This window comes from Triticum urartu, chromosome 5 (genome assembly GCF_003073215.2).
Source record: "Triticum urartu cultivar G1812 chromosome 5, Tu2.1, whole genome shotgun sequence".
Lineage (NCBI taxonomy): Eukaryota > Viridiplantae > Streptophyta > Magnoliopsida > Poales > Poaceae > Triticum > Triticum urartu.
The window spans coordinates 459,093,896-459,109,514 of record NC_053026.1 but is presented as its reverse complement, the minus strand read 5'-3'; positions in this window follow the sequence as shown (position 1 = coordinate 459,109,514).

Below are 15,619 nucleotides of genomic sequence, written 5' to 3'. Positions count from 1 at the left end.
AATAACTTGCAGTATGTTAATCCAAACGTGCCGGTGGATAAGGGAATTGGCCATGTTACTACTAGTTATTTGGCCAATTACCCTCAACCATCATATGCTACACCTCATGTTAGTAATTTTTCAGCACCGCATGCAACTGTAGATGTTCATAATTCAGCCCCGCATCTTCGTGGTCATAGCCGTATAAGTGAAAAATTTACAGGAACACATGTGTCGTCATCAAATACTGTAGCATATAATTCATACTCTACACAATTTGAGAATTTCGGCAACACTCACGGATCATTGCCGAAAGAATCTGAAAGTATTGCGGAGCAATCTCTTCCAGAAGCGGTTGTGGCTGCATTAAAAAAGAGCTTGGCACAAAACAAGAGGATTAGTGCTCTTTGCCTTGAACAATATGAAAAGGGGTTGTTTCCTGATTATGCTGCAATAAAGGCTAGAGTTTTGCAAGAAGATGAAACTTCATCAATCGATAGAATTGGCGAGAGAGCATATCGTTATACAGAAGTGCATACACCTCCACCTAGTACCGCAGCATATTATACACCCCTACACAGTTGCAAAATTTCGGCAACACTAACAGTTCATTGCCGAAAGATCCTAAAAGCATTGGGGGGCAAACTACACTAGAGAGGGCTGAAATTGAGAGGGGAGTTAAAGCTTTGCGCGATAGGGTGGAAGTACTTCACCAAGAGAGAATTGATAGGGAATTAGATCAAATAAAAGAAGCCTTGCCAATTGATATAACCGGTGAAAAGAATGATGATTCGGAAACTAAAAGTGCTTCGGTTGAAAAAGCCGAATCAAGTTATATATATTCCGAATCCATCAATTCCAAAGAGGCAAACATTACTAAGAAAGGGCATGGAAAGTATAGCAAGACAGCCATATTTGATTTTTCTAAAGTTAATGGAACCTACTTCCTGCCCTATGAGTTTCGTGCCATAGAAATTGGTGAGCTTCAAGAACAAGAACAAGTAGCCGAAGAAAGTTTGGTGGACGAAGATCTTGAAACTAATGATGCACCAAATCAAGAAAAATATGATGACAAGGCGTTGGGGAGCTATCCGAATGTGGAGCAAGATATTCTTCAAGTCACACCACCATCATTCTCTCCCAACATATTTGAAGAGGTATGTCTAGCAATTAATTTACCTATTTTCAGATTTGATCATGACTTAGTTGTTGATGCATACATTAGAAAAATCTTCATAAGAAATATTGAGAGACCAATGAAGAAGGGTAATTTATTTGTTAGCAATCAGATTGTCACAAAGCATATCAGTCAACATATTGCACCATTCAGAAAGACCGATAGTGAAAAATTATTGCAGCCAAGGCTTTCCCCATTGCTTTATCTAAAGCTCATATCTAATTGGGTAGCTTTGCTTATTTCATACTTGGCTTGCACTTGGTCTCAACTGAGACATGTATGTTCTAAATATCTTCATTTTAGAAATTTAAGGCCAAGGTTAAATTCTATTGCAAAAACCGATGCTAATGTAATATCTTATCCAAATGCATCGGAGATAGAGTGAAAAACACAATGCATAACCAAATGGGAAGATTCCAAATCTGAACCATTCGTTTGCTTACGTCAAAACCGTTCACACAACAAGATCGGCTAGAAAACAAGAAGTATACCTTCAATTCAAGCATGTGTGATCAAATATTTGATTTGTTGCTGAAAAATAATTACATTACAATCCTTGATCACCATGTTAAGCCATCAATCCAAGGACGAATGTATTGTAAGTTGCATGATTCATTCAAGCATAATTTTGAGGACTGCAACATGTTTCGTCAAATAGTTAAATCGGCCATTGAAAAAGGACGATTGAATTTTGTTGAAACACCAAGAGATGACAGGTCTATTCCAATTGGTCCCGATGGCAAAAAAATTTTGCATCGGCTGCTTCAAGCCAATCCATTTAAAGAGAAGGCAAAAACTGCAGGTGATGGGATCAAGCTTTCAAGTAAAAAGTTGTTGAACAGCATAATGAACATAATCTTGAGGGCGAAAATTCCATTGAAGCTACAATGGAGACGCCAAGGACTGGGGGGCAGCAAGCAAATTCAAAGATTGGTACAAGCACAACCAAAGGAAACAAAGGCCGCAATAAGCACAAGTGCTAGAAATTCAAGGTCACTTTTGCACAATTATTAGATAAATATCAAAAGAAGAGTGAAGAGAAAAGTGCTTATCGGCCAACTAATGCAAAAGAGTCAACATCACCCCCTAGGCGCAAATCCAAGTATCGGTATTGGCAAAGTGAGAATCTCAATGGTGCATACTCATATCCTTATTTTGGGCCGCCAATGCCAATGTCGTGGATGCCTCCCAATGCTCAAGTAAATCCATATCCATCATGGGACAGGTATGATGCAAGGGCACATTCTCGATATTATTATGAACCATCTCACCAATATTATGCCGCTTTAAGAAGACCAACGTTCAGTGAGCAATCATATGTTCAAGACCGTTTCAATAAAAAAGAATCGGTCCGGAGCACAAGGAAGAATAAGGAGGTGGTTGAGCAAGTCTACCGCGTCAAAAGAGATGGTCGTAGGAGTGCCACTTCAGATATCATCTCAAATGAAAAAGAGCCAATCAAAGTGTTGACATTGTCTACAAAAGGCAATGAGGCAATTCAATCAAGCGCCAAATCTAAAGGGAGGAAGTTGAGAGTGCACAAGGTAAAACAAGAGTTGCCATTGCTCCAAACAAAATCACAGCCGGGGTGCCCACTCGGCTTATCATATTGGCAAAAGAAGAAATTGCAAAAACTTAGTGCAAAGGAACTTGAGGAAAGGAATATGGCATGGGTTCCGAAAGGAAGTACCCAAAATAAGAAGTGTGTGCAAGCTTCCATTACAAGAAGTACAATAAAAGTGAATAGAGAGAAGGATGGAAGCAACAAACAATTAAGCCGAAGGAGTGCATCACAACATCAAAATCTTCGGTTAGCACATCATCCATTTTCTTCAACCATGCCATTGATGCCTTTGCCATGGAATTCATCCCTAGGTATGATCAATTACCCTCCATGGACTTATTTTCATCCATGGATGCAATATAGTCTTCTATATCATGAGAGGGTATTACCAAATCACCATAAATTTGATTAGCTACAAGTTTGTTGCTGGTACAAAGAGCTGAAATACTTGATTTGTCATTTCATTTGTTTATTTCGGCTATACATGCTTTGGTGGATGAATTCTACATGAACCTTATGGAGGTGGCCGATATTTATTTATCGCCCTAAGAATATGACAAAGCATGGCTGGTGTAGCATTATAACATCGTCCTTAGTTTGATTGGAGAGCAAGACAAGGTACATGTTCATGGAAATCTCTATGTATAATTATATTATGCTTGCATGGAGATGAAACATTATGACCGATGCCATTCAAAATATGCTGCACAGACTAATTCATAGAATTGAGTGGGTTTATGCTTTGATTTAATATATATGATTTGGCCTACGAATATTCAAGTCTATGAAGGTCAAATCATTGTTGTTTTACTATCGACCATCGGGTTTATGGCATGCATAATATTGATATTAGCCTTGTCTTTCTAGTACTATGGAGATTATGTTTTGATGGTTGAATTCATAACAATGGCCAAGGTGTTGGTGTTTTTTATATATCTCCTTATGATTCTATTTTGTGAAGCCTCATGCCACTTAATATATATATTTTTGCACAATAATCAAAGCCGAATATGCAATGTTATTCGGTTTGGATCTTTTGGGTGTCATAGGTGCTACGCACATTGAGGCTTTGGGTGATTCGTTATGAGTAGTGCAATAAATATCTAAGGGTCATCAATGTTTTGACAAATCACTAATAGTTTACCTTGAGGTATCTCTAGATATAAAATTTACCTTGGGTTGCTTTAATATTTCTCATATATCTAGACATGAAAATTGAATAGCAAATGAGTTGGCGCAACAAGCATCCGGCTACCATGTTGATCATGGTGTATTGCACATCTATCAATAGCTGATGCTTGATCTCACCGACATAGGTAAGGCCGAACCAAAGCCCATTGCTTCGGCCACTAATGAAATTTGTATGCAGGTGAAAGAAAGGATTAGAGGGAATTCATTCTTAACTGTCTGCAAAATCCCAGCGAAAGGGTGAACAATATGGTTCGGAGGATGACTTTGAAATACATATCTATGGAAATTTATCACCGGATTGTTAATGAAATTGAGAAGGTTTCACCCAAGTTTGCATCAGAAAGTTCACACAAGACATGGTCGATATATACTTATCGTCCTAAGGACATATAAATGGCCGATGGAGTGTTGACATCGTCCTTAGAACAAACTTGGTACAAGTTATTTTTCGGCACGCTAGCTTTGCCGAAAAACAGGGGGGCATGTGTTGACGCTCAAAAGTGGCACGTTTATAAAGAGTGTCTTGAAGCTATGTCAAGAGTAATTCAAACTTACTATTGAAATTAACTATGAGATGGCTCTCTCCAAGAAGATCAAGATGAATATGAAGATGGTCTAAAACGGAGTTCGGATGCAAAAGTTATGACAACTTCAGAGATGCTCATGTTGACACCAGATTAAAGAATGGCTTGAAACCCAATTAAGATGTCCTTATATGGAGAAATTATGAACATGAAAGTTGTGCGTCTCATTGAAACGGTGCATTTTGATATAAAAATCATCTTAATCCGAGGTCGTATGCAACTTGTGAAGGCAAAACAAGGTCAAAAACAGAAGCTGCAGAGTCATTTCGGACCGACCGAGTTGATTTGATCGGTGAGACCGAGTTGGTCCAAAAATTTACCAGAGAGTTGGCAATGTTGACTCGATAGGACCGAAGCAAACTAATCGGTAAGACCAAGATTGATCCGGAAATTATAGAAAGTTACAGAGAGTTGGCCACATTCACTCGGTGGGACCGAAGCAAACCAATCGGTGAGACCGAGATTGATCCAGAAATTACCAAAGATTCGTGTCTGAGTTAGGTTAGGGTTTTTGATGTTTTGGACGGAATTTTTAGTCCTTTTCTTGTACGGAAAGTCCAGACGCCTCATAAATAGATGAGAGGTGACGGCCGATTGAACAACACACAATCGAACAAACCAATCTATCATCTTTTACCTTTACCTTTATCTCCCTCCCTTGTTCTTCTTCTTCCTCGTTCTTCGTTCGTTCTTCTTGTTGCGGGGTGACAAACCTCGAGGCCCTAGGGGCGATCAGGTCGACCTAGGGCAGCCCATAGCCGCCGCGCGCCCTGACGGGGTCCCTCCCGGGCGCGTGGGGGTTTCGGGTCCTCAAAAGCACCCGCCGGATTGCTTGCGTACCGCGCTTCCGGTCGGGTCTCCTTCGACGTGAGCTGCGGTGCATCACCCTCGGCGTTGGAGGTACACGGTGACGTGTTCGTGTGCGAACAACACTCACGAGCTCCTCGAGCGCGCTAGCATGCTTACCTGCAAGCCCGCCGCTACGCCTGTTGATACGAAGGCCAAGATTTCTGCCACGGATGGTTCTCCTGCTTCGGATGCTGCTTTCTATCAGTCTATCGTTGGTGCTCTCCAGTACCTCACTCTGACTCGACCTGAGATCCAGTATGCCGTGCAGCAGGTGTGTCTTCATATGCATGCTCCTCGAGACGTTCACTGGGCTGCCGCCAAGTGGATTATCCGCTATATCTGTGGCACTATGGATCTTGGCGTCACGCTTCACGCCTCCACCGACACCGCCCTCACGGCCTACTCCAATGCAGACTGGGCGGGCTACACTGACACTCGTTGCTCCACTTTGTGCTATTGTGTCTATCTTGGACCCTCACTTATCTCGTGGTCGTCCAAGCTATAGCCTACGGTCTCTCGTTCCAGTGCTGAGGCTGAGTATCATGCGGTGGCCAACGCCGTCGCCGAGTGTTCATGGCTTAGCCAGCTTCTTCATGAGCTCTCTTGCCCGGTTGACCGTGCCACGGTGGTCTACTACGACAACGTCTTGGCGGTCTACCTCTCCGCTACCCGGTGCATCATTGACGGACCAAGCATATTGAGTTGGATATTCATTTTCTTCAGGAACATGTGGCCCTTGGCCATATTCGTGTCTTGCACGTCCCTACTTCCCGAAAATTTGCCGATATCATGACCAAGGGCTTGCCTATGACGTCATTTGAGGAGTTCCGGTCCAGTCTTTGCGTCAGTTGCGGTGCCGCTTTGACTGCACGGGGGGCGGGGGGTGTTGAGTTTATGTGTTATGTGCATATTGTGTATTGGGCCCGCCTCCTGGTTCTTTGTATAGTTGTGGTCCGTGGCCCACCTTTGTACATCATATATATGTGCCTATGCATGAAGAGCAATACATCGTGCAATTCACATATTCTACAGTGAGGACCGCGTGGGCGCTATGGAAACAGAGAAATGTCAGGGTATTCAACAGGTCGGAGCAGATCAGTGGGTTCCTGGATCCTGCCATCTAAATCCTTGATGAGATGAACGATTGGGAATTGGCCGGTGTAGGTGTAAGAGGTCTACATAGATTTGTGAGAAGTTAGCTGATGTTTCTTGGTGTGGGTGGGGCAACCAACGTCTGATGTTCGCATCAATCATTGGACTCTTATATAATTATTTTACTCTCTTCTATCTGTAAAGATATTGTATGTCTTTGGCGTACTCTCAAATAAAACAGTTTATGTGGCATGGGGTGGTGTTTTTGAAAACTGTCATGGCAACTTGTTTAAAACGTGAGGAGTTTTGGGCCAAAACTGCCCCGTCAAATCTAAATTTGACGGCTCTCGGGGCATTCGTCATAATTTCATCTCTGGTGAATGTTCGCCAAATAGCTTTATCGCTTTTCTCATTTTCTTTCTTTTGAGAGAAACTTGTTGCGGCACAATCTATGCAATACGATCTGAAGGAACATGAAATCATGTCTTTTTTCTTCTTTCTAAGTCACATCTTAGAGAGTTTTACGCATGAACCCTCTCCGGCTAAATAATGTGCAGCTCCGATTTCACCTCCTTCACCAATGGCTCATAAGCCGACTTGTCCAGCTCCACAACGCTCAACTTTGCTACCACATTCCTATTGTTGGTCTCCAAACTCTGCTTATGGATATTCATTTCCAATGGGAGGAGTATCGCGCGCCTGCACGGCATTAGCTTCACAAGCTAATGGTCCAACAAGGGGTGTGTCATGGTGGTTTTTTAAGACCGCATTCATGATACGTCTCCAACGTACCTATAATTTTGTATTGTTCCATGCTGTTATATTATCATTCTTGGATGTTTTACAATCATTTTATAATCATTTTATATCGTTTTTGGGACTAACCTATTGACATAGTGCCAGTGCCACTTGCTGTTTTTGCTTGTTTTTTACATCACAGAAAATCAATATCAAACGGAGTACAAATGCAGCAAAACTTTTTGTGGATTTTTATGGACCAGAAGACACCCAATGGGCCGAAGAAGCGCCTGGGGGTGCCCTGAGGGGGGTACAACCCACCAGGGTGCACCTGGGCCCCCAGGCGCGCCCAGGTTGGTTGTGCCCCACCTCGGTGGCCTCCCGCACCGCCTCTTTGGTCTATAAATACCCCAATATTTCAGAAACCCTAGGGGAGTTAACGAAAATCAATTTCAGCGGCCGCAAGTTCTAGAAACCACTGATCCAATCTAGACACCATCACGAAGGGGTTCATCATCCTCATTGGTGCCTCTCTGATGATGCATGAGTAGTTCTTTGTAAACCTACGGGTCCGTAGTTAGTAGCTAGATGGCTTCCTCTCTCTCTTTTGATTCTCAATACAATGGTCTCCTGAAGATCTATTTGATGTAACTTTTTTTTGCAGTGTGTTTGTTGGGATCCGATGAACTTTGAGTTCATAATCAGATCTATGTTTTTATCCATGGAAGTTATTTGAGTTCTTTCATCTCTTATATGCATGATTACTTATAGCTTCGTATTTCTTCTTCGAATCTTTGGTTTTGTCGTGGAATTGTCACGGCGGATGTCCTCGTAGAAGGACTTAGTTGTGGAGCCATTGCGACGAGGTTAGCTTAAAGGGGTTAAACGGGACAAAGGACATGGAGAGTTTATACTGGTTCGGCCTACTCCAGTTTGAGGTGGTATTGCTAGGGTTTCGATTACCAGGGAGCAAGCACGCTTTGCCTGGCTTTCGACTTGTTGTTTCTTGCCCTAAGCCGCTGTCGGGTCGTCCCCTTATATACATGTGTTGACGCCCTGCGGCCTACAAAGTCCCGGCCGGCTCATACAAACATGTCTGGCTCAGTGACTGATACGTCCATTTTGCATCATGCTTTTATATCGATATTTATTACATTATGGGTTGTCACTACACATTATGTCACAATACTTATGCCTATTCTCTCTTATTTTACAAGGTTTACATGAAGAGGGGGAATGTCGGCAGCTGGAATTCTGGGCTGGAAAAGGAGCAAATATTAGAGACCTATTCTGCACATCTCCAAAAGTCCTGAAACTCCACGGGAATTATTTTCAAAATATATAAAAAATATTGGGCGAAAGAAGTACCAGAGGGGGGCCACCCACCGTCCACGAGGGTGGGGGCGCGCCCCCTGACTCGCGGGCCCCCTGGTGGACCTCCGATGCCCATCTTTGGCTATGTGGAGTCTTTCGTCAAGGAAAAAATCATAAGAAAGCTCACGGGACGAAACTACGCCGCCACGAGGCGGAACCAATCTAGGGCTCCGGCGGAGCTATTATGCCGGGGAAACTTCCCTCCGGGAGGGGGAAATCATCACCATTGTCATCACCAACAATCCTCTCATCGGGAGGGGGTCAATCTCCATCAACATCTTCACCACCATCTCATCTCAAACCCTAGTTCATCTCTTGTATCCAATCTTTGTATCCAAACCTCAGATTGATACCTGTGGGTTGCTAGTAGTGTCGATTACTCCTTTAGTTGATGCTAGTTGGTTTACTTGGTGGAAGATCATATGTTCAGATCCATTATGCATATTAATACCCCTCTGATTATGAATATGAATATGCTTTGTGAGTAGTTGCGTTTGTTCCTGAGGACATGGGAGAAGTCTTGCTATAAGTAGTCATGTGAATTTGGTATTCATTCGATATTTTGATGAGATGTATGTTGTCATCCCTCTAGTGGTGTCATGTGAACGTCGACTACATGACACTTCACCATTATTTGGGCCTAGAGGGAGGCATTGGGAAGTAATAAGTAGATGATGGGTTGCTAGAGTGACAGAAGCTTAAACCCTAGTTTATGGGTTGCTTCGTAAGGGGCTGATTTGGATCCATATGTTTCATGCTATGGTTAGGTTTACCTTAATACTTCTGTTGTAGTTGCAGATGCTTGCAATAGGGGTTAATCATAAGTAGGATGCTTGTCCAAGTAAGGGCAGTACCCAAGCACCGGTCCACCCACATAACAAATTATCAATGTACCGAACGCGAATCATATGAGCGTGATGAAAACTAGCTTGATGATAATTCCCATGTGTCCTCGAGAGCATTTTCCTTTATATAAGAGTTTGTCTAGGCTTGTCCTTTGCTACAAAAAGGATTGGGCCATCTTGCTGCACCTTATTTACTTGCATTACTTGTTACTCGTTACAAATTACCTTATCACAAAACTATCTGTTACGATAATTTTAGTGCTTGCAGAGAATACCTTACTGAAAACTGCTTATCATTTCCTTCTGCTCCTCGTTGGGTTCGACACTCTTACTTATAGAAAAGGCTACGATAGATCCCCTACACTTGTGGGTCATCAACACTCTTTTCTGGCACGGTTGCCGGAACGTAGTATTTCAAAAAAATTCCTATGCACACGCAAGATCATGGTGATGCATAGCAACGAGAGGGGAGAGTGTCTCACGTACCCTCGTAGACCGTTAAGCGGAAGCGTTATGACAACGTTGATGTAGTCGTATGTCTTCATGATCGACCGATCCTCAGTACCGAACGTACGGCACCTCCGCGTTCAGCACACGTTCAGCTCGGTGACGTCCCGCGAACTCACGATCCAGTAGAGCTCGGGGAAGAGTTTCGTCAGCACGACGGCGTGGTGACGATGTTGATGAAGCTACCGCAGCAGGGCTTCGCCTAAACACCGCTACAGTATGACCGAGGTGGATTATGGTGGAGGGGGGCACCGCACACGGCTGGGAGAGATCTTTGTGATCAACTTGTGTCTAGAGGTGCCCCCTGCCCCTGTATATAAAGGAGCAAGGGGGAGGCTGGCCGGCCCTTGTTGGTGCGCCAGGAGGAGGAATCCTCCTCCTAGTAGGAGTAGATTCCTCCCTTCCTACTCCTACTAGGAGGGGGAAAGGAAGAGAAAGAGAGAAAGGGGGGCCCCCCCCTCTCCTAGTCCAATTCGGACCAGAGGGAGGGGGCGCGCTGCCTGCCCTAGGAGCCCCTCTCTCTTTCCCTTATGGCCCAACAAGGCCCATTAGCCCCCGGGGGGGTTCCGGTAACCCCTCCGGTACTCCGGTAAAATCCCGATTTTACCCGGAATTCCGATGTCCAAATGTAGGCTTCCAATATATCAATCTTTATGTCTCGACCATTTTGAGACTCCTCGTCATGTCCGTGATCACATCCGGGACTCTCCGAACTACCTTCGGTACATCAAAATAATTAAACTACAACGCAAACCGATCGTCACAGAACTTTAAGCGTGCGGACCCTACGGGTTCGAGAACTATGTAGACATGACCGAGACACGTCTCCGGTCAATAACCAATAGCGGAACCTGGATGCTCATATTGGTTCCTACATATTCTACGAAGATCTTTATCGGTCAAACCGCACAACACTATACGTTGTTCTCTTTGTCATCGGTATGTTACTTGCCCGAGATTCGATCGTCGGTATCCAATACCCGTTCAATATCTCGTTACCGGCAAGTCTCTTTACTCGTTCCGTAATACATCATCCCGTAACTAACTTATTACATTGCTTGCAAGGCTTATAGTGATGTGCATTACCGAGAGGGCCCAGAGATACCTCTCCGACATCGGAGTGACAAATCCTAATCTCGATCTATGCCAACTCAACAAGTACCATCGGAGACACCTGTAGAGCACCTTTATAATCACCCAGTTACGTTGTGACGTTTGGTAGCACACAAAGTGTTCCTCCGGTATTCGGGAGTTGCATAATCTCATAGTCATAAGAACATGTATAAGTCATGAAGAAAGCAATAGCAGTAAAAACGATCAAGTGCTAAGCTAACGGAAATTGGGTCAAGTCAATCACATCATTCTCCTAATGATGTGATCCCATTGATCAAATAACAACTCATGTCTATGGTTAGGAAACTTAACCATCTTTGATCAATGAGCTAGTCAAGTAGAGGCATACTAGTGACACTATGTTTGTCTATGTATTCACACATGTATTATGTTTCCGGTTAATACAATTCTAGCATGAATAATAAACATTTATCATGAAATAAGGAAATAAATAATAACTTTATTATTGCCTCTAGGGCATATTTCTTCAGTCTCCCACTTGCACTAGAGTCAATAATCTAGATTACACAGTAATGATTCTAACACCCATGGAGCCTTGGTGCTGATCATGTTTTGCTCGTGGAAGAGGCTTAGTCAATGGGTCTGCAACATTCAGATCCGTATGTATCTTGCAAATCTCTATGTCTCCCACCTGGACTAGATCCCGGATGGAATTGAAGCGTCTCTTGATGTGCTTGGTTCTCTTGTGAAATCTGGATTCCTTTGCCAAGGCAATTGCACCAGTATTGTCACAAAAGATTTTCATTGGACCCGATGCACTAGGTATGACACCTAGATCGGATATGAACTCCTTCATCCAGACTCCTTCATTCGCTGCTTCCGAAGCAGCAATGTACTCCGCTTCACATGTAGATCCCGCCACGACGCTCTGTTTAGAACTGCTCCAACTGACAGCTCCACCGTTCAATATAAACACTGTATCCGGTTTGCGATTTAGAATCGTCCGGATCAGTGTCAAAGCTTGCATCAACGTAACCATTTACAGATTGAAGCTCTTTGTCACCTCCATATAACGAGAAACATATCCTTAGTCCTTAGTTCAGGATTTCAGGATGTTCTTGACCGCTGTCCAGTGATCCACTCCTGGATTACTTTGGTACCTCCCTGCTAGACTTATAGCAAGGCACACATCAGGTCTGGTACACAGCATTGCATACATGATAGAGCCTATGGCTGAAGCATAGGGAACATCTTTCATTTTCTCTCTATCTTCTGCAGTGGTCGGGCATTGAGTCTTACTCAACTTCACACCTTGTAACACAGGCAAGAACCCTTTCTTTGCTTGATCCATTTTGAACTTCTTCAAAACTTTCAAGGTATGTGCTTTGTGAAAGTCCAATTAAGCGTCTTGATCTATCTCTATAGATCTTGATGCCCAATATGTAAGCAGCTTCACCGAGGTCTTTCATTGAAAAACTCTTATTCAAGTATCCTTTTATGCTATCCAGAAATTCTATATCATTTCCAATCAATATATGTCATCCACATATAATATTAGAAATGCTACAGAGCTCCCACTCACTTTCTTGTAAATACAGGCTTCTCCAAAAGTTTGTATAAAACCATATGCTTTGATCACACTATCAAAACGTTTATTCCAACTCCGAGATGCTTGCACCAGTCCATAAATGGATCGCTGGAGCTTGCACACTTTGTTAGTACCCTTTGGATCGATAAAACCTTCAGGTTGCATCATATACAACTCTTCTTCCAGAAATCCATTCAGGAATGCAGTCTTTACATCCATTTGCCAAATTTCATAATCATAAAATGCGGCAATTGCTAACATGATTCGGACGGACTTAAGCATCGCTACGGTGAGAAGGTCTCATCGTAGTCAACTCCTTGAACTTGTCGAAAACCTTTTGCAACAAGTCGAGCTTTGTAGACAGTAACATTACCGTCAGGTGTTTGTCTTCTTCTTGAAGATCCATTTGTTCTCGATGGCTTGTCGATCATCGGGCAAGTCAACCAAAGTCCACACTTTGTTCTCATACATGGATCCCATCTCAGACTTCATGGCCTCAAGCCATTTTGCGGAATCTGGGCTCATCATCGCTTCTTCATAGTTCGTAGGTTCGTCATGGTCAAGTAACATGACCTCCAGAACTGGATTACCGTACCACTCTGGCCGGATCTTGCTCGTTGACCTACGAGGTTCGGTAGTAACTTGATCTGAAGTTTCATGATCATCATCATTAGCTTCCTCACTAATTGGTGTAGATCACAGGAACCGGTTTCTGTGATGAACTACTTTCCAATAAGGGAGCAGGTACAGTTACCTCATCAAGTTCTACTTTCCTCCCACTCACTTCTTTCGAGAGAAACTCCTTCTCTAGAAAGGATCCATTCTTAGCAACGAAATATCTTGCCTTCGGATCTGTGATAGAAGGTGTACCCAACAGTTCCTTTGGGTATCCTATGAAGACACATTTCTCCGATTTGGGTCGAGCTTATCAGGTTGAAGCTTTTTCACATAAGCATCGCAGCCCCAAACTTTAAGAAACGACAACTTGGGTTTCTTGCCAAACCATTTCATAAGGCGGTCGTCTCAACGGATTTTGATGGTGCCCTATTTAACGTGAATGCGGCCGTCTCTAAAGCATAACCCCAAAATGATAGCGGTAAATCAGTAAGAGACATCATAGATCGCACCATATCTAGTAAAGTACGATTACGACGTTCGGACACACCATTACGCTGTGGTGTTCCAGGGTGGCGTGAGTTGCGAAACTATTCCGCATTGTTTCAAATGTAGGCCAAACTCGTAACTCAAATATTCTCCTCCATGATCAGATCACAGAAACTTTATTTTCTTGTTACGATGATTTTCCACTTCACTCTGAAATTCTTTGAACTTTTCAAATGTTTCAGACTTATGTTTCATTAGTAGATATACCCATATCTGCTCAAATCATCTGTGAAGGTGAGAAAATAACGATACCCACCGGCGAGCCTCAATATTCATCGGATTCACATACATCAGTATGTATGATCTCAAATCATGTTGCTTGCTCCATAGTTTCGGACAACGGCATTTTAGTCATCTTACCCATGAGACACAGTTCGCAAGTACCAAGTGATTCATAATCAAGTGATTCCAAAAGTTCATCAGTATGGAGTTTTTCATGCGCTTTACACCAATATGACCCAAACAGCAGTGCCACAAATAAGTTGCACTATCATTATCAACTCTGCATTTTGGCTTGCAAAAATTTATGAATATGTGTATCACTACTATCGAGATTCATCAAAAATAGACCACTCTTCAAGGGTGCATGACCATAAAAGATATTACTCATATAAATAGAACAACCATTATTCTTAGATTTAAATGAATAACCGTCTCGCATCAAACAAGATCCAGATATAATGTTCATGCTTAACGCTGCACCAAATAACAATTATTTAGTTCTAATACTAATCCCGAAGGTAGATGTAGAGGTAGCATGCCGACCGATCACATCGACTTTGGAACCATTTCCCACGCGCATCGTCACCTCGTCCTTAGCCAATCTTCGCTTAATCCGTAGTCCCTGTTTCGAGTTGCAAATATTAGCAACAGAACCAGTATCAAATACCCAGGTGCTACTGCGAGCTCTAGTAAGGTACACATCAATAACATGTATATCACATATACCTTTGTTCACCTTGCCATCCTTCTTATCCGCCAAATACTTGGGACAGTTCCGCTTCCAGTGACCAGTCTGTTTGCAGTAGAAGCACTCAGTCTCAGGCTTAGGTCCAGACTTGGGTTTCTTCTCTTGAGCAGCAACTTGTTTGCCGTTCTTCTTGAAGTTCCCCTTCTTCCCTTTACCCTTTTTCTTGAAACTGGTGGTCTTGTTGACCATCAACACTTGATGCTCCTTCTTGATTTCTACCTCCGCAGCCTTTAGCATCCGAAGAGCTCGGGAATTGTTATTCATCCCTTGCATATTATAGTTCATCACGAAGCTTTCTGTAGCTTGGTGGCAGTGATTGAAGAACTCTGTCAATGACACTATCAACATGGAAGATTAACTCCAGTTGATCAAGTGATTATGATACCCAGACATTTTGAGTATATGCTCACTGACAGAACTATTCTCCTCCATCTTGCAGCTATAGAACTTATTGGAGACTTCATATCTCTCAATCCGGGCATTTGCTTGAAATATTAACTTCAACTCCTGGAACATCTCATATGCTCCATGACGTTCAAAACGTCGTTGAAGTCCCGATTCTAAGCCGTAAAGCATGGCACACTGAACTATCGAGTAGTCATCAGCTTTGCTCTGCCAGACGTTCTTAACATCTGGTGTTGCTCCAGCAGCAGGCCTGGCACCCAGCGGTGCTTCCAGGACGTAATTCTTCTGTGCAGCAATGAGGATAATCCTCAAGTTACGGACCCAGTCCGTGTAATTGCTACCATCATCTTTCAACTTTGCTTTCTCAAGGAACGCGTTAAAATTCAACGGAACAACAGCACGAGCGCCATCTATCTACAACAACATAGATAAGCAAGATACTATCAGGTACTAAGTTCATGATAAATTTAAGTTCAATTAATCATATTACTTAAGAACTCCCACTTAGATAGACATCC